General features: G+C 37.8%; 1 non-coding gene and 1 pseudogene across 3 annotated transcripts in view; one reads left to right on the top strand and one right to left on the bottom strand.

Annotated features, from left to right (window-relative positions):
• Window positions 1-3,391: 3,391 nt before the first annotated feature.
• Window positions 3,392-26,938, top strand: part of LOC114285001 (uncharacterized) — a 100,950-nt gene continuing 77,403 nt past the window's right edge. The window contains exons 1-4 of one of the 2 annotated variants that reach the window (XR_014339358.1): window positions 3,392-3,570; window positions 11,140-11,209; window positions 12,215-12,259; window positions 12,916-13,030. This is a non-coding gene — a transcript (uncharacterized LOC114285001). The remainder of the gene's footprint in view (window positions 3,571-11,139; window positions 11,210-12,214; window positions 12,260-12,915; window positions 13,031-26,938) is intronic. The other variant, XR_014339357.1, reaches the window with a different exon arrangement.
• LOC114284995 (pentatricopeptide repeat-containing protein At5g66520-like) lies at window positions 21,149-26,632 on the bottom strand (annotated as a pseudogene). The gene is made up of 2 exons (XR_014339356.1): window positions 26,058-26,632; window positions 21,149-22,296 (listed from the first exon to the last, which is right to left on the bottom strand). The product of XR_014339356.1 is annotated as a pentatricopeptide repeat-containing protein At5g66520-like (transcript).

Here is a 26,938-nt window from a genome sequence, read left to right as displayed (position 1 = left end):
ATAAAAATAAAATTTAAGATTCAAAATAAAATAATAGTCAAATATAAAGGAGATAAAACATAATTTACTCTAATTCTAACTGCTTTCAAATGTAATGTTGCGTATGTGTGGGTTAGGGATAGAGCATTCGACGTGTAAAAATGATTTTACATACTTTTATATATTTCTATACTCTGTTTTTTAAATACATTTTTGACATAAAAATTAAGATCACCCACAATAGTTAACATTTTTTTTTTAAAAAATAAAAAGCTAAAAAGTAGGATTATAGGACCGTCTAGTTAAGGTAAGGAGTTGGCAGAACAGTGAAAATCTGAGAATAAGATATAAAATCTCAAGTTCGAGTTTCTCAAGGAGTTGAGTTGGGTGGAAAAAACCCTGAATTATCAATACATACATATATATATATATATATATATTGTATAAATAGTAGGGGGACTTGCGTGTATATCCTAATAGGTGGACTTATTGTTCAATTCGTCCTATGAGAATTAATGTTATTTTCATCAAATACTATTAAAAAAGTTACTAATTGTTAATTTTCAGTGACAGATTGAAAATTGTAACAAAAAATGTCACTAATTAGAAGTTTTAGCGACAATTTAAAAAAATTGTCACAAAAAAGTCATTAACTTTCAACTTTCAGCAACTGTTTAAAAAATTCATCACAGAAAAACGTTGCTAAGTGTAAGATTTAGCAACAATTAAGGCTGGACATAGGGTTATTCGATCTGCGAAAACTACCCGACTCGAATCGTCTGCACCTATTTGGGCAGTTTCGTAGAATTGTTAGGATTAGATGTGGGTTAGGATTTTCTTATTTTGAGGGTTGTGGGCGAGTCATAGGTTTTACCCGCACTCACCCGCCTGTATCTTTATACATTTTTTAAAAAAATTTGGATCGTCAGATTTTCTTGCAAGTTTTGTAGAAGGGAAATGTGGTAGGTTTTTTTTCTATCTCAGAATCCTTCTCGACATTTGAGTTTTATGTTGTCTTTGGATAGAACTTTAATGTTTATTTCACAAATTATTTTTTTTTGTTTTCTAAACCACAAAATAGGGCTATAAGATTTTTTTTCTTCTTTTTCTCATGAAGAAAATTCTTAGAAAAGCACTGAGATTTTCTATGAAGATTGAAGATTAAATAAATTATATAATTTTTATTTTTTATGGAGTTTGTAAATGTTTTTATTTTATTTTATTTAATGGGTATGGATGAAATTTGACAACAGTTTACTTTGATTTCTAACTAGTTATTATTATTGCATTTCGATTTTAGATGAATGTAAAAGTTGATGAAGAATTACTTTTAGATATGTTTAGGATTTTGAATGATTTTACTCTAATTGTGTTGTTGGGTACTAGATAGTGAATGAATTTTTATTGGAAAAAATCTAATTCACAAACTGCCAAAATATCTGTGAATCTTATTTACACAAATCGCAACTGCATTGCAAATGGTTGCGGGTTTAATTTTCTTCAAATCACAGACATGCGAGCGGGTTCAAAAGTCAAAAACCGATCCGCGAGCACCCCTAGCGACAATGTACAAAAATTATGACAAAAAAAGTCACTAATTATCAATTTTTAGGGACACATGTAAAAAATCGTGACAAAAAATTATTTTTAGTGACAATTTCACTTCGACTTATTTTCAATAAGATTTGATGGTAATTAAATTCAACTATTAAGATTCATTGATAGTTTATTCTAAATGAGGTATTTGCCAAACAAGGCTAAGGGCAAGTTAATGAGACCTAATCATTAGGATAGTGGATTCACGCTTGGAAACCATTAACTTTGATTTTTTAATCCACCACCCACCCTCGCGACACCCTAGCCACGGAAACCACCCAAACCCCTCAACTCCTTTCAATTGTCACCCCACACTCCTCTTTTCATTGTTTTTAAAACCAACAAGGTGCAAGTCCAAACCATGCAGAGTAAAAGGCAAATTGTGCACTTTGCAACAACGAAGAGAGGTGGTGCAGGGTGGCGACGAGAAAGGGTTGTGGATGGGATTGTGTGGTTCTAGTGATTAGGATTTGGGTTGATTATGATGTTGGGTTGGGTAGGAATGATTTGAGGGTGGCAGAGGTGGGCGGCAGAGTAATAGGAGTCAAGATCCTCCCCTTGCACTCTCTCCTTGCAGGGCCTTCGGGCTCACTTTTAGGCCCAATTTTGATAATTCGAACCGTTCATATTTTAAGATTTATTCAGTATATCATACTTGTAAAAAATCAAGTTGATTGGATATCAGAAAGCATGTGTTCAGAAAAATCGAACTAAAAACTATTTTTTTAAAGAGTTTAATAAACAGTTTTCCGAACATATGCTTTTTGATATCCGATCAACTTGATTTTTTACAAATATGATATACTGAATAAATCTTAAAATATGAACAGTTCGAATTATCAAAATTGAGCCCGAAAGTGAGCCCAGAAACCCTGCAAAGAGGGAGTGCAAAGGGAGGATCCTAATTCAAGTAGTAAGGGTGAGGGAAGAGTAGAGAAATGTCGAGGTGGGTGAGAAAGTGGTGGGACAAACATGTTTCAATTGATATGAAAACGTGTTTTCCCATTTACCAATGGGTCATATTTTGCCAGTTCATTATTAGTCTAAAAGACAACCCCATACCACACTGCTTCAAAGTCTACTCTCAATTCATTTTAGTCTATTAATGGAAGTTACTAAGCTTCAATCTTTTTCTTTTAACAAATAATATTATATTAAATCAATGTATAAATTATAGTGTGTTGCGGACAGACCTAAAGATCGAAAGGGTCGAACAAGATAATATTTGAGTTTAAAAAAAAAAAATTGTAATGTGTAACTCATAATTTAGAAATGATTAATGACTAATAATGTAGTAGTAAATTGATTTTTATTTTTATTTTTATTTTTTTTTTTTTGAAATTGAAGGAATGAGGTTCACCCCTGCATGTTAACTATACAAATGTTTTTCTGTTGAAAGAGTAAAAGTGATATTGAGAAGGTTAAATGTATGACTTTAGGTCAATTTGGCAACACAGGTAAAAGGCAAAAGTTAATTTTTAATTTATTTTGAAACATATCACATCTTATATTTTTTATACATTTTTTTAAAAAAAGTCAAAAAATTATCTTTTAACCAACTACTCAAAAAGATAAAGAAATAAATAAATATCCACTAATAATTGAGTTGTTTTTTGAGTAATTAATTTTGTTTATATATGTACTTTCTCTTTCTCAATTTTATAATTTCAAATGTAATCTTAGTGGTGTTTGACAACCCGGTTTGGTGCATATTTTAGCCCCAACGGAAAAAATTTCAAAAATCGGGCACTGTAGCTGAGTGAAGGCAGCGTCCAGCTGTATCGCATTATGTACGGTAAAGAGACAGTTTTGCCCTCCGTCTGCTACATCTGGCAAGAGACACACGCACGTCTCGTGTCTCTCATATCTCACACCAAACTCTCTACCCTCTACCTGGACGGTTTCACAGCAGAGGCGAGTAGCTATCTCCGGCGCACGCATTCCGGCGGAACTGATGGTGAACACCAACAAGCTGATCGTCGAGGATTCTTAAAGGTACGGATGCGAAACACGATTTGTTAGCTTTTTCTTCACCGATCTGCACGATGATGATGAACTCCCCTACAACTTTTTTTCTTGCTTCAGCTTCGGTCGTGAACTCGAAGATCTTTCTGGTGCGCTTCACCAGTGTTAATGTAAATTGTAAATAGTAAATCACCCACTCCACCTACCACCTCCACTACCACACACACTCACCTCCTCACCTAACCTACCACTACCACCTCCACTTCACCCCCTACCACTTCACCTACTACCTTCTTCTCTTCTATATATATGATCATTGTAAACATAACAAATATATCAATCAATACAAATCAATCAATAATACATACATCAATTCTTACATGGTATCAGAGCTAGGTTAAGAACTTAGTATTTTTCGCTTCACCGGCGGGCGGCAACTTCGCCTTGGCCGCCCGCCGGACCTCAACCTATTCTGCTTATTTTCTACACATACCTTCCCATCATTGCCCAAATCCTCTCTCTCTCGGAGGCAACCCAGCAACACCCACTCGAGCTTGCTCTCGGAATGACTGAACCAACCTCTCTCTCTCTCGGCAGTTTGGGTTAGGGAGAAGGAGACACAGATACACCATTGAGAGCTACACACAGCATACACGCACACACCAGATACACAGCAGACACATACCTTTCACACAGAGCCACAACACATACACAGCAGCAGCCCACACACCATGCACAGACACATACGGTTTTGAGGAGGAAACACACGACATACATACACAACTCTCTTCCTCCTTCTCTGGGCAGTTTCGGGGTTTTCTTTGAAAATGTAAGGAGGAGACAATAAGATACACATATGGTTTAGAAAAGAGAAACCCACCCAACTTCTCTCTCTCGAGTTGGTTCTCCATACACAAACACCGCAGCACACACACACAGGAGGCTGGTTGAGCTCTCTCTCTCCAACTGGGTCTCTCTCTCTGCAACACACACGGGTTGCTCTCTCTCTTTGAGGGGGGGCACCAACTCAATCTCTCTCTCTCTAAAAAGAAACCCACCTATCTCTTTCTCTTGGCTAGCACATACACACCCACATCATTGATACAGGGGGGAACCAACCTCTCTCCCCCGGCCCTCTTGACACCCACTCATACACACATCAACACACACACATGCGCATGACATACCGACACTGAGCTTCACACACAGCACCCACGACTGATACACACATACACCCATGCATCTGCTCTCGGGCTCTCTCACTCTCTCGACAGTTTTGGGTTGGAAATGAACACACACTTACACTCAGTCATTCCTTTCATCATGGTCTCCACTTCCTTTTTCCCTCCTGTTCCCCACTCCACTTTCTTTTCCTTTTTTTTATATTTATTTTAATTCATCTTTTGAAAAGAAAACGAATCACATTTTCTTTTTATTTTTTTTATTCCTTTCACATTCACACCTTTCTCTTCAATTTTCTTTTCTTTTATACTTTATTTTCTACCTCTCTATTTTTAGCCTTCCATCCGGCGAACATGGCTCTGAGTCACAAACCAAAAAAAAAAAAAAAAAAAAACAAAAAAAAAAAAAAACAAAAAAAACAAAGACGCAGAAGAAGAACTGCACACCAAACTCATTTTATTCATATCGGGGCTCACCCCGATCACCATGTTCCCCCATACAAAACAACAACAACAACAACAAAAAAAAAAAAAAAAAAAAAAAAATACAAACAAACAACCACATCCACAGGTGGGATTTTTTCTTCTCTACTCTGCCGCCGGTCTCTTCTTCTTGCCTCCGTCCTGAGCGGCCCTTGACGGTGCTGCCTTCGTGTTTTCCACGCCGCCAAGCACGTTCACACCTCCATACTCCTCCACTGCAGCATATGGCGGACCTCCAAATCGGAACATCACGGTGGCCTTCCGCTTCAGCTCCTTGTTTTCCGCCTTTAGCACACTTATCTCTGCTCGCGCATCCTTATACATGCGTTGGAGCAGAGCCAGCTGGGAGTTTAACTGCTCCACCTCATTTGTCCTACTCTGCAGCCGGTGCGACAAGTTTGTGACCGCCATCATGGACTCCACACATGCCTTCAAAGTATACTGATTAGCCTCCACATCCGTTTGCACTGCCATTTTTTGCTCCACCGACTGCATCGGAAAGTTCAACGGAGCAAACCCAGTGGTGTTCGGTTGAGGTTCACGGGACACCGCACCAGTTATCTCTCTTGTGGACTCGTTGAGGTCGGGAAAGAGAGTAAGCAGAGGGCGGGACGAAGAGGCCATTTTTTGGGCAACAGAGTGTTACAGAATATTACAGAGTTTCTCTCTCAGAACACGAATCTCTCAGAACACGAAGAGTTTTTCAGATGTTTCTCTCAGTTTTTTTTTGTCTCAGTCTCTGCCTCAGCCTCTGCCTTCATCTTGGTTATATAGCCAAGGCAGACACGCGCATCCTGCGCCGCTCGGCGCTCGCCGACAACCTGGCACGCCTTTTCATGGCACGCCTTTTGATGCATTTGGACACGCCTTTTGATGGCACGTCTTTTGAAAGATTGGGCACACCTTTTGAGGACACGACTTTTGAGGGCTCGATATATATCTACATGTATATTTTTTGGGCAGCCTATATACACACTCATACAGTGTCTTCTACACCGGTCAGCTTTATCATTCCCTTTGTTTCAACCTCAAATAGGTTTCTATCTTCACACCTATTTGAGTTTGAGGGGGGGTTATACACAGTATCATGTATAAGTCACTCATGGCGCACTCCCTAAGTCGCCCCCTTGGTACACCACCACAACCTGCTACAACGGTCCGACACGACCCCATAAACTGTCTTCTACATCGGTCTGACACGACCACACAGTGTCTGCTACATCGGTCCGACATGACCTCGTAAACTGTCCTGCTACAACGGTCCGACATGACCCCGTAAACTGTCCTGCTACACCGGTCCGACATGACCCCGTAAACTGTCTGCTACACCGGTCCGACATGACCTCGTAAACTGTCTTCAACAACGGTCCGACATGACCCCATAAACTGTCCCGACATTGATTCCGGTCAGTTGCTACATCGGTCCGACATGACCCCGTAAACTGTCTTTTACAACGGTCCGACATGACCCCGTAAACTGTCCTGCTACACCGGTCCGACATGACCCCGTAAACTGTCCTGCTACACCGGTCCGACATGACCCCGTAAACTGTCCTGCTACACCGGTCCGACATGACCCCATAAACTGTCTTCTACAACGGTCTGACACGACCACACAGTGTCTGCTACAACGGTCTGACATGACCCCGTAAACTGTCTGCTACAACGGTCCGACACGACCATACAGTGTCTCCTATCCCATTTTTAATTTTATTTGTCAGCTTATTTTTCTGTTTGTTACTCTCTCCAAACTCAAGTTGGCTAGTACTTATCCTCCTTGAGTTTGAGGGGGGCTGTTAATGTAAATTGTAAATAGTAAATCACCCACTCCACCTACCACCTCCACTACCACACACACTCACCTCCTCACCTAACCTACCACTACCACCTCCACTTCACCCCCTACCACTTCACCTACTACCTTCTTCTCTTCTATATATATGATCATTGTAAACATAACAAATATATCAATCAATACAAATCAATCAATAATACATACATCAATTCTTACATGGTATCAGAGCTAGGTTAAGAACTTAGTATTTTTCGCTTCACCGGCGGGCGGCAACTTCGCCTTGGCCGCCCGCCGGACCTCAACCTATTCTGCTTATTTTCTACACATACCTTCCCATCATTGCCCAAATCCTCTCTCTCTCGGAGGCAACCCAGCAACACCCACTCGAGCTTGCTCTCGGAATGACTGAACCAACCTCTCTCTCTCTCGGCAGTTTGGGTTAGGGAGAAGGAGACACAGATACACCATTGAGAGCTACACACAGCATACACGCACACACCAGATACACAGCAGACACATACCTTTCACACAGAGCCACAACACATACACAGCAGCAGCCCACACACCATGCACAGACACATACGGTTTTGAGGAGGAAACACACGACATACATACACAACTCTCTTCCTCCTTCTCTGGGCAGTTTCGGGGTTTTCTTTGAAAATGTAAGGAGGAGACAATAAGATACACATATGGTTTAGAAAAGAGAAACCCACCCAACTTCTCTCTCTCGAGTTGGTTCTCCATACACAAACACCGCAGCACACACACACAGGAGGCTGGTTGAGCTCTCTCTCTCCAACTGGGTCTCTCTCTCTGCAACACACACGGGTTGCTCTCTCTCTTTGAGGGGGGGCACCAACTCAATCTCTCTCTCTCTAAAAAGAAACCCACCTATCTCTTTCTCTTGGCTAGCACATACACACCCACATCATTGATACAGGGGGGAACCAACCTCTCTCCCCCGGCCCTCTTGACACCCACTCATACACACATCAACACACACACATGCGCATGACATACCGACACTGAGCTTCACACACAGCACCCACGACTGATACACACATACACCCATGCATCTGCTCTCGGGCTCTCTCACTCTCTCGACAGTTTTGGGTTGGAAATGAACACACACTTACACTCAGTCATTCCTTTCATCATGGTCTCCACTTCCTTTTTCCCTCCTGTTCCCCACTCCACTTTCTTTTCCTTTTTTTTATATTTATTTTAATTCATCTTTTGAAAAGAAAACGAATCACATTTTCTTTTTATTTTTTTTATTCCTTTCACATTCACACCTTTCTCTTCAATTTTCTTTTCTTTTATACTTTATTTTCTACCTCTCTATTTTTAGCCTTCCATCCGGCGAACATGGCTCTGAGTCACAAACCAAAAAAAAAAAAAAAAAAAAACAAAAAAAAAAAAAAACAAAAAAAACAAAGACGCAGAAGAAGAACTGCACACCAAACTCATTTTATTCATATCGGGGCTCACCCCGATCACCATGTTCCCCCATACAAAACAACAACAACAACAACAAAAAAAAAAAAAAAAAAAAAAAAATACAAACAAACAACCACATCCACAGGTGGGATTTTTTCTTCTCTACTCTGCCGCCGGTCTCTTCTTCTTGCCTCCGTCCTGAGCGGCCCTTGACGGTGCTGCCTTCGTGTTTTCCACGCCGCCAAGCACGTTCACACCTCCATACTCCTCCACTGCAGCATATGGCGGACCTCCAAATCGGAACATCACGGTGGCCTTCCGCTTCAGCTCCTTGTTTTCCGCCTTTAGCACACTTATCTCTGCTCGCGCATCCTTATACATGCGTTGGAGCAGAGCCAGCTGGGAGTTTAACTGCTCCACCTCATTTGTCCTACTCTGCAGCCGGTGCGACAAGTTTGTGACCGCCATCATGGACTCCACACATGCCTTCAAAGTATACTGATTAGCCTCCACATCCGTTTGCACTGCCATTTTTTGCTCCACCGACTGCATCGGAAAGTTCAACGGAGCAAACCCAGTGGTGTTCGGTTGAGGTTCACGGGACACCGCACCAGTTATCTCTCTTGTGGACTCGTTGAGGTCGGGAAAGAGAGTAAGCAGAGGGCGGGACGAAGAGGCCATTTTTTGGGCAACAGAGTGTTACAGAATATTACAGAGTTTCTCTCTCAGAACACGAATCTCTCAGAACACGAAGAGTTTTTCAGATGTTTCTCTCAGTTTTTTTTTGTCTCAGTCTCTGCCTCAGCCTCTGCCTTCATCTTGGTTATATAGCCAAGGCAGACACGCGCATCCTGCGCCGCTCGGCGCTCGCCGACAACCTGGCACGCCTTTTCATGGCACGCCTTTTGATGCATTTGGACACGCCTTTTGATGGCACGTCTTTTGAAAGATTGGGCACACCTTTTGAGGACACGACTTTTGAGGGCTCGATATATATCTACATGTATATTTTTTGGGCAGCCTATATACACACTCATACAGTGTCTTCTACACCGGTCAGCTTTATCATTCCCTTTGTTTCAACCTCAAATAGGTTTCTATCTTCACACCTATTTGAGTTTGAGGGGGGGTTATACACAGTATCATGTATAAGTCACTCATGGCGCACTCCCTAAGTCGCCCCCTTGGTACACCACCACAACCTGCTACAACGGTCCGACACGACCCCATAAACTGTCTTCTACATCGGTCTGACACGACCACACAGTGTCTGCTACATCGGTCCGACATGACCTCGTAAACTGTCCTGCTACAACGGTCCGACATGACCCCGTAAACTGTCCTGCTACACCGGTCCGACATGACCCCGTAAACTGTCTGCTACACCGGTCCGACATGACCTCGTAAACTGTCTTCAACAACGGTCCGACATGACCCCATAAACTGTCCCGACATTGATTCCGGTCAGTTGCTACATCGGTCCGACATGACCCCGTAAACTGTCTTTTACAACGGTCCGACATGACCCCGTAAACTGTCCTGCTACACCGGTCCGACATGACCCCGTAAACTGTCCTGCTACACCGGTCCGACATGACCCCGTAAACTGTCCTGCTACACCGGTCCGACATGACCCCATAAACTGTCTTCTACAACGGTCTGACACGACCACACAGTGTCTGCTACAACGGTCTGACATGACCCCGTAAACTGTCTGCTACAACGGTCCGACACGACCATACAGTGTCTCCTATCCCATTTTTAATTTTATTTGTCAGCTTATTTTTCTGTTTGTTACTCTCTCCAAACTCAAGTTGGCTAGTACTTATCCTCCTTGAGTTTGAGGGGGGCTGTTAATGTAAATTGTAAATAGTAAATCACCCACTCCACCTACCACCTCCACTACCACACACACTCACCTCCTCACCTAACCTACCACTACCACCTCCACTTCACCCCCTACCACTTCACCTACTACCTTCTTCTCTTCTATATATATGATCATTGTAAACATAACAAATATATCAATCAATACAAATCAATCAATAATACATACATCAATTCTTACAACCAGGAAGTGATTTTTTCAAAAATACATACAAATATTGATGTGTTTCGTACTAAACCAAGCAAACCATTTTCCCTCTTTCAAATTTTCCTTCATTTTGGGTTTTATTCAGATTTTCTTCACCAACCTTTTTTTTCATTTCTGCCATGTAAATAACAACTAAAAAATCCATTTCATTGTGCAACACCAGCTCTGATTCTTGTCTATCTGTGTGAGAAAGGGGCCTTTTTGAATATTTTTCTAGCAATATTTTCTATGTGCCTATCATTGTTGATATGTGAAACTCATTTCTTTTTTTCTTTTTATTACATTTGTCTCTCCTAATGAAATATTTAAAATATATATATATATAAACCCAGAAAGTTTGTCCTGAAATTTATCCAGAAAATGAATATATGATAGAAAGATCAATTTAAATTCTAAATGAATTTCTGAATTCATAATACTGTTATTTAAATTTAAATTTACTTGTCAAAGTCTTTGTTGTTGGAAGACCAAGACCTCGTTAGAAGACTCCTCATCCTACGTCCTACCAACCAACTCATGCTAAACATTATTTATATATGCAATAAAATACAAGGAAGAGTACACCTATCGGCTTTCACATTTCATGATCCACCAAATTGCAGGAGATAGAGATAGATATAGATATTGAGTCTGAGAAGAAGTAGAACAATAGAGGAAGACACCTCTTTAACGGTATGAATTTCACATTTCATCTTTTAATTCTTGTTAATTAGAATTGAATAAAATAGGGGTGTTATTGTCAACAATGATAAAATAGAAAAAAATATAATTATTTATATGTTTAAAAACTGTAAATTTAAATCCAATTGTAAAAAAATATAAAATATTGGATGAATCTAGAAAATAATTAATAGTATCTATTGAATGCAGTAGGAGTGTTTATGGACCGATTTGGTTTGGTTGTATGGTACATTAAGAACCAAATCAATTTTTACGGTTTTAAAAATTTAGAAACCAAACAAAACTATAAAATCTTTAGAATTGAATTAGAACCAAATTGTAAGAAAAATGGTTCAATTCTAATTTAGTTTCACAGTTCTAGACTAGAAAATTCATCACTATTTCTAAATTATTTAGTTTAATAAAAATTAATTCTATCCATACAAGCATTGCAAAAAATGTATTAACATACTTCAAAATTTTAAAGTGCCGTCCAAACTATTTTTTACAAAATGAGTAAAGACGAAACAAATACTTAATATTCTATGGTAATTACTATAAAAATGTAAATTTTCAATAATATAAGAAGTGTAAAAATGATATAAATAGTGTAAATATATATATATATATATATATATATATATATATATATATGTATATTTTTGCGTAGAGAGAGACTATTTTATAAATAGGATGTATGAAAGTCTTATCGACATCAAAATGAAATTGAGGTTTGAAAAAGTCAATGAAAAGAAGATTAAGTAGCTTGTAAAACACTATAATTAAAATTAACAAAAGCATGTGATAGTTTAATTTGGTTTGATTTTTTCAATTTTTTAAAGTTTTAATCCATGAACCAAATTATCCCCTCAAAAAAGGGGACTAAATCATACAGTTTGAATTGGCTCGGATCGGTTTACAGTTTGACTAGTTTTTTTGAACACTCCTAAGAGGGGCTCTAGAAGGGATAGATTGCATATATATGTAACATTTGACATAATTTACACATTCTTTCAGGTTTGAATCCACGATCTCAAGACAAACTGTCCCACTACTAAAATGGTAAGATTAAGGTACTCTTTATTTTGATTTACAGTCATGTTTAAGATCATTTAGATACTTTCTTGTACATTTGGAATAGCTAGCAGTAGCTGACACAATTCTTCTTTGAGTAGCAAATTTTCTCCAAAAATGCTATGAATCATGAAAATGCACCTTGAAAATTGTCTTGAAAAGTAAGGCTCCGTTTGTTTTCAGAGATAGAATGGAGGGGATTCATAGTGAGGGGATTAATAGTGAGGAATTGTTAAATTATTTTTATATAAAATAATAAAACAAATAAAAAATTAAACATTAATATTTAAAAAAAATTCCCAATATATAAAAAATAAAAAAAATAAATTTTTTTTTAATCTCCTCACTATTTTTCTAATACCATCTCTATCTCCTCCTTACCAATCCCCATTCCAATGGGACTACTAATACCAAGGGATTAATAGTCTCCTCCCCATCTCTCAAAACAAACACTCTATTAGTAATACCAAGGGATAAGCAATCCCAATCCCTTTCCTATAACCCCAAACAGACGGGGCCTAAGTGTGCTAAAAGTTAGTGGCCACACTTACAGTAAATGTAGTCCGTTAATTTACTTTTTGGGGTAATTTTGTAGGTAAATTTTGTGAGTTTATAGTGTATTGTTGATTTTTCTGCTTCTATAGCTTACCGGTGGTTAATTCCTTTTAATGTTGATGCGGCTACCAAATCAGAGTCAATTGTAAGGCTTAGTTGTTGCTTCAATTCTTCAAGTTTTACTATCTTCCAACTTTGGAAATGGTAAGTAGCTTCATTCTGGATATCTTTAAAATTATGTGTGATATATGTCATTGTTTTAATTGTTATTTATACCCTCTCTTTCTATCTACTATGGTTGTTTTTATTTAATTATTTATTTTCAGATGATAAATTACATTTTCCACCCTCTAATTTTATTCAAATCTTAATTTATTTTTCATCTTTTAATTACAATAATTAAATCTTCCAACTTTAACTCTAGTTTCAATATACTCCTCCCTTCACTCAACATAAAAAAATGGTTAGGAAATTTTCACCCCACATGTGAGAATTTTTGAAAAACATTAAAGCAACAAAATTATGAAGGATAATTCTATTTACACATCATCGATCCTTCCAGTATACACCATTATTTAGTACACATACATAATAAATTTTAGATTGTAAAAATATCTCAGTTCACACCATAACTTTTCCTTTTCAACACTAAGCTAATAAACTTGTGCACACCACAATCAAAATGTCCAATTTTTTATATATGAATATTTAATATTTGATTAATTTTAATAATGTGAACAAAATAATTTTGTTCAAATATAAATAATTGAAAATTTTATAGATGTTCAACTCTGGTTGTTCGAATATGTGACAATCCATCAAGCCATCTTCTATACGAACAATATATACAAAAAAGTAAACTGACATTTTCATTGTTGTATTGTTCCAAATCAACAATATGAGTGTCATTCATGGTGTACAAATCTTCAAAATCAATTAATTTTAATGTTCTTAAAATCCTAAATCTTCACAGGCATTAATGTTTTGAGTTTGGAAAATAATGGTGACGATTATAATGACAAAATTTATGAGTGTAGTGTATTAGATTATAATGGTGAAGATGATGAGTGTAGTGTATTAGATTATAATGATGAAGATGAACAATATCGGATGAGAGATTTGTTCCAAAAGATAGGTGATGATGTGTAAAGAGAAATTTGTGTTTTCACATATGAATTACTTGAATGAGTACATATATATATACACCACATATTGACCGGAATAGTCAATTTACTTGAAGATATTATTGTCATATACACCCAATGGTTAAATGGTGTGTACTAAGAGGATTCATGGTGATTATGAAATAAAATTACACTTTTTGCCTTCAATTTTTGCTTAAATTCCACTTTAATCCTTCATAATTCATCTTTCACAAAAAAATAAAAAATAAATAAATTATAAGGAGCTACAAATAAAATAACCTGAATAAAGTCAATGATGTCCCTAATTTAAAATAGGATAAAATCCACTTTACTCTCTTATGATATGGCCTACAGCCCTTTATCTTTTTTAAATGGGTCCCTCCTATTTTTTAAAAATATGCAAATAACTCTCATGTGATTGTGAGCTAAATTGTATAATTAACACTGTTAACAAAAAAGACAAAAAGATGTTTATATCCTCCTCATTGCAACAATTGCTCTCTTAAAAATAAAATAAAATAAAATAAAAAATCACCACTATCAATTTATTCAATTCAACCACCATTACCAATCTTAATGAATAAAATTTGTACATAATTTAATCTCGCTAAAAAATAAAAAATATATTTATACATTCATATGTATATATATATATAACTGGACAAAAAGAAACAAATATATATTTAGACATAATAACAACATGGCCAATGGTATTAATGGAGAAACAATCTGAATTAGAAAATTGTGCATTTGCTTTTTAGCCCAATGGCATGGCATTTTGCAAACTTGTGTTGGTGTGAATCAAAGGGCTTTGCTCTGTGTATCAAAGCTGTGTGTTGCCAATCAGTGAGGGGAGGTTGGTCATAGTGGTGAGAGAGGAGAGAGGAGGTGGAGTGAGAGGTGTGGAGGAAGGGTGGGAGGCGGTAACAGATGGTGGTAAGAAGAGGTTAGGATTTGGTTTTTGAGAAGAAGAGATTAGGATTTTTGTTTAGACGATGGAGTTAAAGGATATATTTGTCATTTGATATTGTTATTTGATTTTAATTGATTTTTTTTTTTTTCCAAGTCAAATCTCAATTCCAAAGCCTTGTGAAACAAGTTCTGTTGATTTAAACAGAAATAGTGGGGAGGTAAATTATAAAATAGCCAAAATCATAAGGGAGGTATTTGGCTATTTTTAAATGATAGGGGGCAAAGTGTTTTTGTATGTGCCAAAATTTTTCTATATTAAAATTTTTTTGTGCCGGAATTTCTTTCTGAAAATGTTAAGAGATTTTCACTACTATAAAAATATTGCATGTTTTTTATCTTATAAAATCTTAATATTATGAATCTTAAATAAAAAACCCCATATTTCTCAATCATTCTTCCATAACATTTTAAAATGTTTTTAGAAGACATTTTGTTTTTTTTTTTATATTTGCTATAAATCTCTTAAAAATAAATTCAAAAAAATTTCATTAAGTTTTCAATTAGTTTCTGCTGAATTTATCGTCAGTTTCTTCCCCTTTAACAATTCTAAATTTATGCGGAAAATTTTCCTAAAGATTTTAGAAGAATAATGTACTTGTATTGAAAATTAATTTCAAATTGGTATTTTTTACAATAGGATAAATTATATTCACCTCTCATGAGATTTGGAGAAAATGCAGTTAATTCCATATTTTGAAATAATTACAATGATTTTAATTAAAGTTTTAATTACCATAACATTTAAATCATTTTTCATTAGTAATTTATTAGTTGTATGAATGAAAAATTCTTATTATCATCTATTTCTTACTAAAATGCATATTTGTCTTTATTTTACTGTCTACCCACTATCGACATAATAATTTCAATCACTCTAATCTTATCAAAAAACAATATATATTAACATAATTATATAAAAAGTGTGAGACTAATTATATATACTTTTTTCTGCAGAGCAACAATTTTTCAGGATCTATACCATCAAATATTGGCGAACTAATGCCGCAAATGCAATATTTGTTTCTCTCAGAGAACCTTCTGAATGGAACAATCCCCTCATCCATCTGTACCATGAATAGCTTGAGACAACTTTCCCTTAGGACAAACCAATTATCCGGGGAGCTCCCACAGTGTTGGAATGTGTCACAATACTTGGCGGTTGTCGACGTGGCAAACAATAATCTCTCCGGTAGTATTCCAAGTTCAATGGGGGTCCTCAGTTCTCTCAGTATGTTGATTTTGAGCAATAACAACCTAGAGGGTGAAATTCCTTCTTCTTTGCAGAATTGTTCACTTGAAAGTCTTGATCTCGGAGAAAATAGACTATTTGGAAAGTTACCCTCATTTATAGGGGAGACTATAACTTTTCTTTGGATGCTACGGTTACGATCAAACTCTTTTAGTGGATTCATCCCACAACAATGGTGCAATCTTCCATATCTTCACATCTTAGATCTTGGAAACAACAACATTTCAGGGGTTATTCCCAATTGTTTACACAATTTAACTTCATTGGTTTATGATGAAAGTAGTATGGCAGCCACATTGTTCGGTGAAAAGCGTTATGAGGAGCAAACAACTCTGATGGACAAAGGTGGAGAACGTGAATATGGCAATAATCTTATATATATCAATATCATTGATCTTTCTCGAAACAATCTAATTGGTGAAATCCCTGAAGTCATCACAAGCCTCATTCAATTAGTAACCTTAAATTTTTCATGGAATCAGTTAACAGGCAGCATCCCAAAGAAGATTGGAAACCTTACAAGATTAGAAACACTAGATCTTTCAAACAATAATCTTTCGGGACCCATTCCAAAAAGCATATCATCTTTGAAATCTTTGAGTCACTTGAATCTATCTCACAATAACTTGTCAGGAAGAATCCCATCAGGAAGCCAACTCCAAACACTCGATGATTCATCTATTTATGCAGACAACCCTTTATTGTGTGGGTTTTTTCTTCCTACCAACGGGCTTCTTCTTCCCACCAAGTGCCCAGGCGATGAAGATCATACATCTAATCCATCTACTTCTGGTGGAGGAGGCTCAGAAGACAATGGTGCTAAAAATGATAATGAAATGCTCTGGTTCTATGTTAGCATGGGCTCTGGATTCCTTGTGGGACTTTGTGGTGTTTGCTTCACTTTATGGATCAAAGAGTCATGGAGAAAAGTTTATTTTCGGTTTGTAGGGATAGCATAGCTATTGTTTATTTTCCTATGTTGGCTATTGTGATAAGGTTTGTAAGCTACATATGCTTGCTATATTTATTAATAAACTTGTTTATGTTGTCACTTATGCTTTGGAAACAGAGACATAACTATTGTTTATTTTACTATGTTAGCTGTTGTGATAAGGTACGTAAACTACATATGATTAGCAGCAACGTTTGCTGCTGAACTTGTTATGTTGTCACCTAAGCTTTTTAAACAGAGGAGATTCAAGTTTATTTGAGATTTGAGGACTCTTTATAAATTTTTGCATTGTAATTATATATTTAAAATTCACTTCTTTCTTTTTCTTTTTTACTCTTTTTCTTTTGCCCTTTTTAGGACACCAAATTATTAATTAAATTTCATATTCAAGTTTTTGTTAACATATTATTCGCCAGGATTTGAAAGACAATTTATATTTTTAGAATTCATTTTTTTTCCTGGGGGGAGGATCCCTCCTGTCTGGACTGGAGGGTACTGTTTGGGTATGTAGGGCCCATCACGGGCCCATTTTAATGATCTGAACCGTTCATTTTGTTCGATATTTCGTGTATTTCATTCACAAAAAAAAAAAAAATTGGTTCGATCCAATAACTATAGTTCAATTTTTCACTAAAAAAATAGACAACGATTGTATTTTTAAAAATAAATCATGTTTTTTTTTAGTGACAAACGCAATAAATTTAACAAGTTACACTTATTGAATCATTGACCTAATTTTTTTGGTTTTTTTTTAGAATTTTTACTTTATACATAGAAAGCGCGGGTAGAATATAATGATGATTGATGATAGCTTAATGGATTATTTGGCCAACTTCCATGTCCCGAATGATATGTTTTATTGCGTGACATATAAATTGTTCAAGCATTGGCTAGAAACCCAAGAAAACTTTGGAAAACAATTTGAGTGGTGAGATCTATGATTTTTTATGGGTTCTCATATTAAATTTATCAAAACAATGTCTTGATCAAATGAGTCTTTAAGTTTCTCATGTGGAACAATGGCTTTTACTAGGCATAATCATAATCTTTATATATTTCAAGTTTGAGGGGGTGGAACAATGGCTTTTACTAGACATAATCATAATCTTTATATATTTCAAGTTTTTTTTTTTTGGGGGGGGGGGGGGGTTCTGAGTACTTTTAACATATATGGTCAATTTGGCACCTGACCTGGGGGGCGAAATTCTGCGTTCCTTACAAAATTGTTCATTAAAGAGCATTGATCTCGGAGGAAACAAACTATCTGGAAAGTTGCCCTCATGGTTAGGGGAGACTATAAGTGAACTTTGGATGCTACAATTGCAATCAAACTCTTTTAACGGAATCATCCTTCAACAATGGTGCAATTTTCCGAATCTTCACATCTTAGATCTTGTAGAGAACAATATTTCAGGGTTATTCCTACCTGTTTACACAATTTAACTTCATTGGTTTATGATAATCGCAGTTTTTTAGTCTTGTCCCCTTCTTAGTCCAAGTAACTTTGGTGGCAAAAGGTAGAGAACTTGAATATGGCAGTATTCTTGACTATGTTAATGTCATTGATCTTTCTCCAAACAATCTAATGGATGAAATCCCCGAAGATATCACAAGGCTCATTGAGTTAGGAACCTTAAATTTTTCATGGAATCGGCTAACAAGAAGCATCCCTGAGAAAATTGGAAGCTTAAGATTGTTGGAAACACTTGATCTTTCAAACAACAATCTTTCTGGACCAATTCCACAGAGCATCTCATTTTTAACTTTTTTGAATCACTTGAATTTATCTCACAATAACTTGTCAGGAAGAATCCCATCAGGAAACCAACTCCAAAAACTCAATGATTCATCTATTTATTCAGACAACCCTTTATTGTGTAGGTTTCTTCTTTCCACCAAATGCCCGGGCGATGAAGATCATACATCTGATTCATCTACTTTTGATGAAGGCAGCTTAAAAGACAATGGTGTTGAGAATGATAATGAAATGCTTTGGTTCTATATTAGCATGGAATCTGGGTTCCTTTTGGGACTTTGTGGTGTTTGCTTCACTTTATGGATCAAAGAGTCATGGAGAAAAGCATATTTTCAGTTTGTAAGGATATATCATAGCTGTTGTTTATTTCCTAAAGAAAAATGCTTGGGAGCACTAATTAGTGCTCCCACTAATTAGGTGACAGTGGGTCTCGCCATTAATGATGTGATGTTTTGGTCTTGGAATTGTATTTTTTTTTTTTTTTTTTTACTTTTTTAATGCTTTAGTGCTATTAGTGGTGATATTTTTAGTGGGATGAATCATTGTTGTTTCCTAAACTTGTATAATAATTTGAGACATTTTATAAATTTTTACATTGTATTGTTTTATTTAACACCAAACAACCCCCCCCCCAACAACGACCCAAAAAAAAAAAAAACTCTCTTTAAGGAACAAAATTAGTAATTAAATTTCATTCACGCGGAGAAAGACAAGTTATATTGTTAAAATTAATTGATGCTATGCAACGATAAGAGACTACAGAAAACTAATCACGGCACAATGTCGCATAAGTAATTCTTCTCTTAGAGCATCTCCAACCCACTAGGCATATGATGCTTGTTAGTCAAAATGCCTAATGTGACTCACTTTTTTCAACTCCAATGCACTAGGCATATGGTTAGGCATTTTGGCTCAGCTCACATTCACTAGCTACATGTAGCTAGCCTTCAAGGCTAGGCAAAATGTATTTAATCATTAAGATTATTTCCCTCCATCTTTGTTGCTGACGTGGCATTCTATAAAGTTAATAGTATTTGGATGAATAGCTAAAATAAAGAGTATGGTTGGGGCAGAAACATGAAATCATTGATAGGCAAAATAAAATGTATACTTTATAGTAATATTTAGATAGGTAAAATGCCTACTACCATTGGAGATGCTCTTACATTTCATTTGCTTATGTGCACTTTCTATTTTGATCAACAAAGAGAGAGAGACGCAGTCTTCTATCTCCTCAACATCTAATGCCTTTGATGTCCTTGGTGATATGGGCGAGTTAGGAAATGGAGATTCAAGTCAAGAGTTGAGAAATAGAGGGAGTCCATCTCCAAGTGATCCTAGTTATGGGGAGACTTCAAAAGAGGATAACAGAAGAAAACTTAAAGCGAAACTTCATGACTTGAAGAATGCCAGAAAGAAATTCTGAATCCTTGTTTTGTTGGAAATGTTGTGCTTGTTTTCTATAAGCTCAGTCTGTTTTTTGATGGAGTAGTTATTTTGTTTATTTTTGTGCTCCCATCAAAAGCTGTGTGTTGAACTTCATTGTATATTTTTCTTTTTTGGTTATAATATGACTTACTTATCCAAAAAAAAAAACTTTCTATTTTGATAGAGAAAGAAATAAAATGATGAATTTTTTTTTTTTAAATTTTACCAAGAGAGATGCATAATGATGACTACTTTTTGTTTGTTTATGTTCACTTTTATTTTGATGGAGAAAGAAATGAAATGATGATTTTTTATTTTTTATTTTTTAATTTTTACCGAGAGATGCATAATGATGACTACTTTTTGTTTGTATAATAACAAATAATTTTATTTTTTTAAAGTGGACACCATCAACAAATCTTATAAAATCTTATTCATTTATGTTTTTGTTTTTTGTATTCAAGGTTTGATTCCTTGCATTATTGCTTTGAATTTTGGCTCGATCAATTTTTTGAAAAAAAAAATTGGAAAAACTTTACTCTTTTTTTGGTTTGGTCTATTATCTATGAAGTTTTAAGCACATAGGTCCCTATAATTTTTGAATTAAGAAAAATCATTATGGCTCACCTAAATTGAAGCCTTCACAGCCAGTCATCATGATCTTTTGTTAAAAAAAATAAAGATTAAAAATACATTTACCGTAGAGAACATGATAATTCAAAACTTTTAAATGCCTGTAATCTGATTTTTCTTTCTAATCTCTTCTTGTTGAAATAAATAATCATTAACAATTGGGATGTTGCAAAATTCCCTTTTCATCTCAAAGGGTTGTATTTTGTTTCAACTGAATCATTTGTATGATGGACAAAACACAACACCAAATTAAACAACTTGGGAGCTCAAACCATTATTAATATTGTTGTTGATTATCTCTACATAAAAGTTCATGAGTTGCCCAAGAAGATAAAACAACAATTTCTGTGAATGCTAATCTAATCTAAATGGTCTAATTTTGTGACCCGTCCTGGGAAGCATTACTCTTTTCATTCCAAATTCAAGAATACAACCGATACAATTGATTGGTTTGTGCACCTCTATTATTACTATCCGTCTATCCTACTCCACTTCTAATGAAACTTGATCCTCGCGCCTTCCTGACATTTTGGTTCACCATTAATTTCCTCACTCTTTCGGCATCGTCCCACTTTTCACCCAAAACATACAAGTCTGAAACAAGAGTTTAAACCCCTCCATCATTCTCCGGCTTAACCATCTCCATAACCCGATCAACCACTCTCTCAAACATCTCAAGTTTCTTATGCACTTTACATACGGACAAGAAGGAACACCAAACAAAAACATTGGGTTCAAGTCTCATCGTCTTAATAACCTCATACACTTCCCCCAAAAGCCCCGTCTTCCCAAACATGTCAACCACGCAAACATAATGCTGAGTTGTGGACTCCAACCCGCATTCTTCAATCATTCTAAAATATCTGCGGCCTTCCTCAACCAACCCTGCTTGTGCACAGGCACTAAGAACTCCGGTGAATGTCAATTCATTTGGTCTAACACCAACTTCTTTCATCATCTCAAACATAAACAATGCTTCTTTGCCATAGTCGTGCTGTGCAGACCCACAAATTAGGATAGTCCAAGACTTCACATTTCTGTCTTGCAACATATCAAAGACCCAACTAGCGATCTTTAAAATTCCACACTTGGCATACATGTCCAACAAAACTGTGCCAAGTTCCACATTCAATACCCAACCATTCTTTGCAATAAATCCATGAATTGATTTCCCAAGTAGCAATCCTATAGAACCCATGTGGGCACACCCTACCATTGTTGTGGTCAGGTTTTAACTGCTCAACCACCAACATTTCGCGAAAGAGCGTTAACCCATTTCCCCAATGGCCATTATTCACGTAACACGCGATCATGGCAGACCACGAGGCAACATCCCTCTGTTAAACTTGATGTATGGAAAAATAGAGAGAATGAAATATGTATTGATGATTGATATTGTTGATTGATGTATTGTTGATAATCTGTATTACAAATGAGGGGTTCCTTATATAGATGTAGGTGTAGGGAGTAGGTGGTGGTAGGTGAGTGTAGTAGGTGAGTGTAGTAGGTGAGTGTGTGGTAGGTGATGGTAAGTGTGTGGTAGGTGATGGTAAATTATACAATGTACATTAACAGCCCCCCTCAAACTCAAGGAGAATAGGTACTAGCCAACTTGAGTTTGGAGAGAGTAACAAAACAGAAAAATAGGCTGATAAATAAAATAAAACAAGATAGGAGACACGGTATGGTCGTGTCAGACCGATGTAGCAGACAGTTTATGGGGTCATATCGGACCGTTGTAGCAGACAGTTTACGGGGTCATGTCGGACCGTTGTAGCAGACACTGTGTGGTCGTGTCAGACGTAGAAGACAGTTTACGGGGTCATGTCGGACCGTTGTAGCAGGACAGTTTACGGGGTCATGTCGGACCGTTGTAGAAGACAGTTTACGGGGTCATGTTGGACCGATGTAGCAGACACTGTGTGGTCGTGTCAGACCGTTGTAGATGACAGTTTATGGGGTCATGTCGGACCGTTGTAGCAGGACAGTTTACGGGGTCATGTCGGACCGTTGTAGAAGACAGTTTACGGGGTCATGTCGGACCGTTGTAGAAGACAGTTTACGGGGTCATGTCGGACCGATGTAGCAGGACAGTTTACGGGGTCATGTCGGACCGATGTAGCAGAGGTTGTGGTGGTGCACCAAGGGGGCGACTTAGGGAGTGCGCCATGAGCGACTTATACATGATACTGTGTATAACCCCCCTTCAAACTCAAATAGGTGTAAAGATAGAAACCTATTTGAGGTTGAAACAAAGGGATTGATAAAGCTGACCGGTGTAGAAGACACTGTATGAGTGTGTATATAGGCTGCCCAAAAAATATACATGGATGTAGATATCGAGCCCTCAAAAGTCGTGCCCTCAAAAGGTGTGCCCGCACCCTCAAAAGGCGTGCCATCAAAAGGCGTGCCCGATGCATCAAAAGGCGTGCCAGATATGATGGCGAGGCACGTGAGTGCTTTGGCTGGCGTGCCCGTTTGTCTGGCGTCAAGAGGCGCGCGATGCGCGTGGCTGCCTCTGTGTCATGGTCTTTATAAACCGAAGCGGAGGAGGCAGAAGCTGAGACAGAAAAACTGAGAGAAACCTCTGAAAAATTCTTCGTTTTGCTGAGAAAGAGAGGTCGTTTTGCTGAGAGAGATAGTCTGTAACACTCTGTTGCGAGAGATATTCTGTAACACTCTGTTGCCCAGAAAATGGCCTCGTCTTCCCGTGGGCTGCTCACTCTCTTTCCCGATCTTAACGAGTCCACAGGAGAGAGAACTGGTGCGGTGTACCGTGAACCTCAACCAAACACCACTGGGTTTGCTCCGTTGAACTTTCCGATGCAGTCAGTGGAGCAAAAAATGGCAGTGCAAACGGATGTGGAGGCTAATCAGTATACTTTGAAGGCCTGTGTGGAAAGCATGACGGCGGTCACAAACTTGTCGAACCGGCTGCAGAGTAGGACAAATGAGGTGCAGCATTTAAACGCCCAACTGGCTCTGCTCCAACGCATGTATAAGGATGCGCGAGCAGAGATAAGCGTGCTGAAAGCGGAAAACAAAGAGCTGAAGCGGAAGGCCACCGTGATGTTCCGATTTGGAGGGCCGCCATATGCTGCAGTGGAGGAGCAGGGAGTAGTGATCGTGCCCAGTGGAGTGGGAAACACGGAGGCAGCACCATCAAGGGCCGGCCAAGACGGAGGCAAGAAGAAGAGACCGGCGGCAGAGTAGGTCGGTGGGTGGCCGTCTGCAGAAAAGAAAAACAAAGCTGTTGTTGTTGTGATGTTTGTGTATGTTTGTTGTTGTTGTTGTTGTTTTTTTTTTTTTTTTTTTTTTTGGTGTAAAATGTGGATCAGGGTGGAGCCCGATATGAATAAAATGAGTGGATTGTGCAAATCTGTATTTTTTTTTTTTTTTTTTTTGTTTGTGGTTAATAAAAAAGAAAGATGAAAAATAATAATAATAATAAATAAAGAAAGTGGAGCAACGGGAGTGGACAGCTGGCCCATTACGTTGGTGAAAACCAAAAGAGCAGAAGAGCACCATTGCGGTGGTTGTGTGATATAGTTTTAATATTTCAATGAGTGGGAGGCATGATGGGTTATATGAAAAAAATGGGAACAAGGCCATGTGGATTAGGGAATGGCGAGGATAATGTGTGGTGGGAGTGGAAAAAGTAAAGAGAGAGAGAGAAAATGCTTTTGATTGGATTTGAGAAAATGCTCTGGAGAGATAGGCCCACAGAAAATCATCATCTGGAGAGATAGGAGAGAGAGAAAGCAAAGGGTTCCGGAGATGGGGTCGGTCCATGTCTGCTTGAAGACTTCGTAGAGACCCATTCGGGTGGTGGAATAGAGAGTCTGGCAGAGGATGGTGGCGGAGACGCCGGAGTACAAGGCTGCGACGCCTTCGGGCTGGAAGATCTTCACCCCAACCGAGAGGAGACCCACCTTAGGCGGCGGCGGCGGTACCGGAATGTGGAGGTTGCTAGGGGCGGAGACGGCGGTGGAGTTGGGGTTCATCTCACTGGAGACCAGGAGAAGAGAATGGAGGCCGAAGGCTATAGAAGAAAAGTGAGGAACTAAAGGCCTGGGAGACATATGCGAGTGAGATCTGATTTGTGAAAAAGATGATTGTAGTGTTGAAGAGGTTGTGGTGGTGGTTCCGGATTGAATCAGCCGCAGTGATGGGCGAGGTCGCCGTCGGTGACGCCGGTTTGTGATGTGTCAGCGAGGCCGATCTCGTCGGAGGGAAGGCAGCATCGCTGGAGGAGCGACGTGATGAGGACAGTCAGCGGCCAGGGTTGAAATTGGGGGCGATTCGGCGTCGGAGATCCTGGTGGTCCTGGCCGAACATGTAGATGAGATTATGGTGAAGATGGATGAACTTGAAGATGCTTTATCAAATATTGTGGGTCTGCACGAGCTTAAGTTACAACTTAGGAAATGGGCAAAGGGGATGCTTTTGGATGAGAGACGAAGGGCTCTTGGGCTAAGAGTCGGCCCTAGAAGACCGCCTCATATGGCCTTCCTTGGCAATCCTGGAACAGGTAAAACTATGGTAGCTTGGATCCTTGGAAGATTACTCTACATGGTAGGAATTTTACCAACCGACAAGGTAACTGAAGTACAAAGAGCAGATTTGATTGGCCTCTTGCAAGGATCCAGGAACAAAGTGATGTAATAATATTGATTGCATCCTTACTAGCAGATGGCATCACTCACCGGCGGCGGAAGCGGCCGCGGAGGACCGAAACTGGGAGGTATGGCAGACATGTTATGTGCTTAGTTTTCTCATCGTCCGGCGGGCGGCCAAGGCGAGGCTGCCGCCCGCCGGTGAAGCGAAATTACTAGGGTGTTAACCTTGCTCTGATACCATGTTAAACTTGATGTATGGAAAAATAGAGATAATGAAATATGTATTGATGATTGATATTGTTGATTGATGTATTGTTGATAATCTGTATTACAAATGAGGGGTTCCTTATATAGATGTAGGTGTAGGGAGTAGGTGGTGGTAGGTGAGTGTAGTAGGTGAGTGTAGTAGGTGAGTGTGTGGTAGGTGATGGTAAGTGTGTGGTAGGTGATGGTAAATTATACAATGTACATTAACACCTCAAAGGCATTCTATCAAACACGCCCCAGGCCTTTTCAACATCTCCCAACTTTGAATAGCCCGTAATCATCGTATTCTACGTGACGGTGTTTCTCTCAGGCATTTCATCGAACAAGTCACAAGCATCGCGAAATGAAGCGACAACGTATGCATGGAGGAGGGAAGTGGCGACGTAGACGTGGGAATTGAAGCCGAGTTTGAGGAGATGGGCATGGAGATGATTGACGAGAGGAAGGTTGTGCAAATGGGTACAAGATTTTAGAGTGAAGAGTACAGAGAAACTGTCGAGAGGTATAGAGTGGCGTTGCATTTGAGAGAAAAGTTGCAGAGCTTTGTTGGGTGAAGAAGCATTTTTAATGGCGAAAGACCATGAGTTAAAGCTTCTAAGAAACCAAACGGTTGTGGGTTTTAGTGAGTGAGAGAGAAACAGTCGCATTGCTTTGTTTCCATTAAGCAATGGCATATATACAGAGACAACAAAACAAACAACCCATTATCTATATAAGATTGTAGTGTAAATATATGACATATTTGAAAGCAATCAGTTTCGAAGTTAAGCGCGTGTTTTTGGGGTTTGTTTATTTATTTATTTTTTTATCTTTAGTATTTTCTTTAAAAAAAATTCAGAAAATATGCTTTTAGATTCAGCTTGGAGAGGCCAAACTAAAAATTTTAAAATTTTAAAAAATTCATAAAAGATGAAAATAAGTTTTAAAATGCTTGATTTTTTTTTTTACTTATTTTGTTTAAATTTTTTTTAATTTTTAAATTCGTATACACAACAAATTGAAAAAATAAAAAAAATTGACAAATTTTTTAAAAAATCACTAAAAAACAAATAATTCAAAAAAAAAAAAAAAAACCCCAAATAGAGAAGACT

Source organism: Camellia sinensis, chromosome 9 (assembly GCF_055761805.1).
Source record: "Camellia sinensis isolate YWXY chromosome 9, ASM5576180v1, whole genome shotgun sequence".
Taxonomy (NCBI): domain Eukaryota; kingdom Viridiplantae; phylum Streptophyta; class Magnoliopsida; order Ericales; family Theaceae; genus Camellia; species Camellia sinensis.
This window is presented reverse-complemented; position numbering and strand designations above follow the sequence as displayed.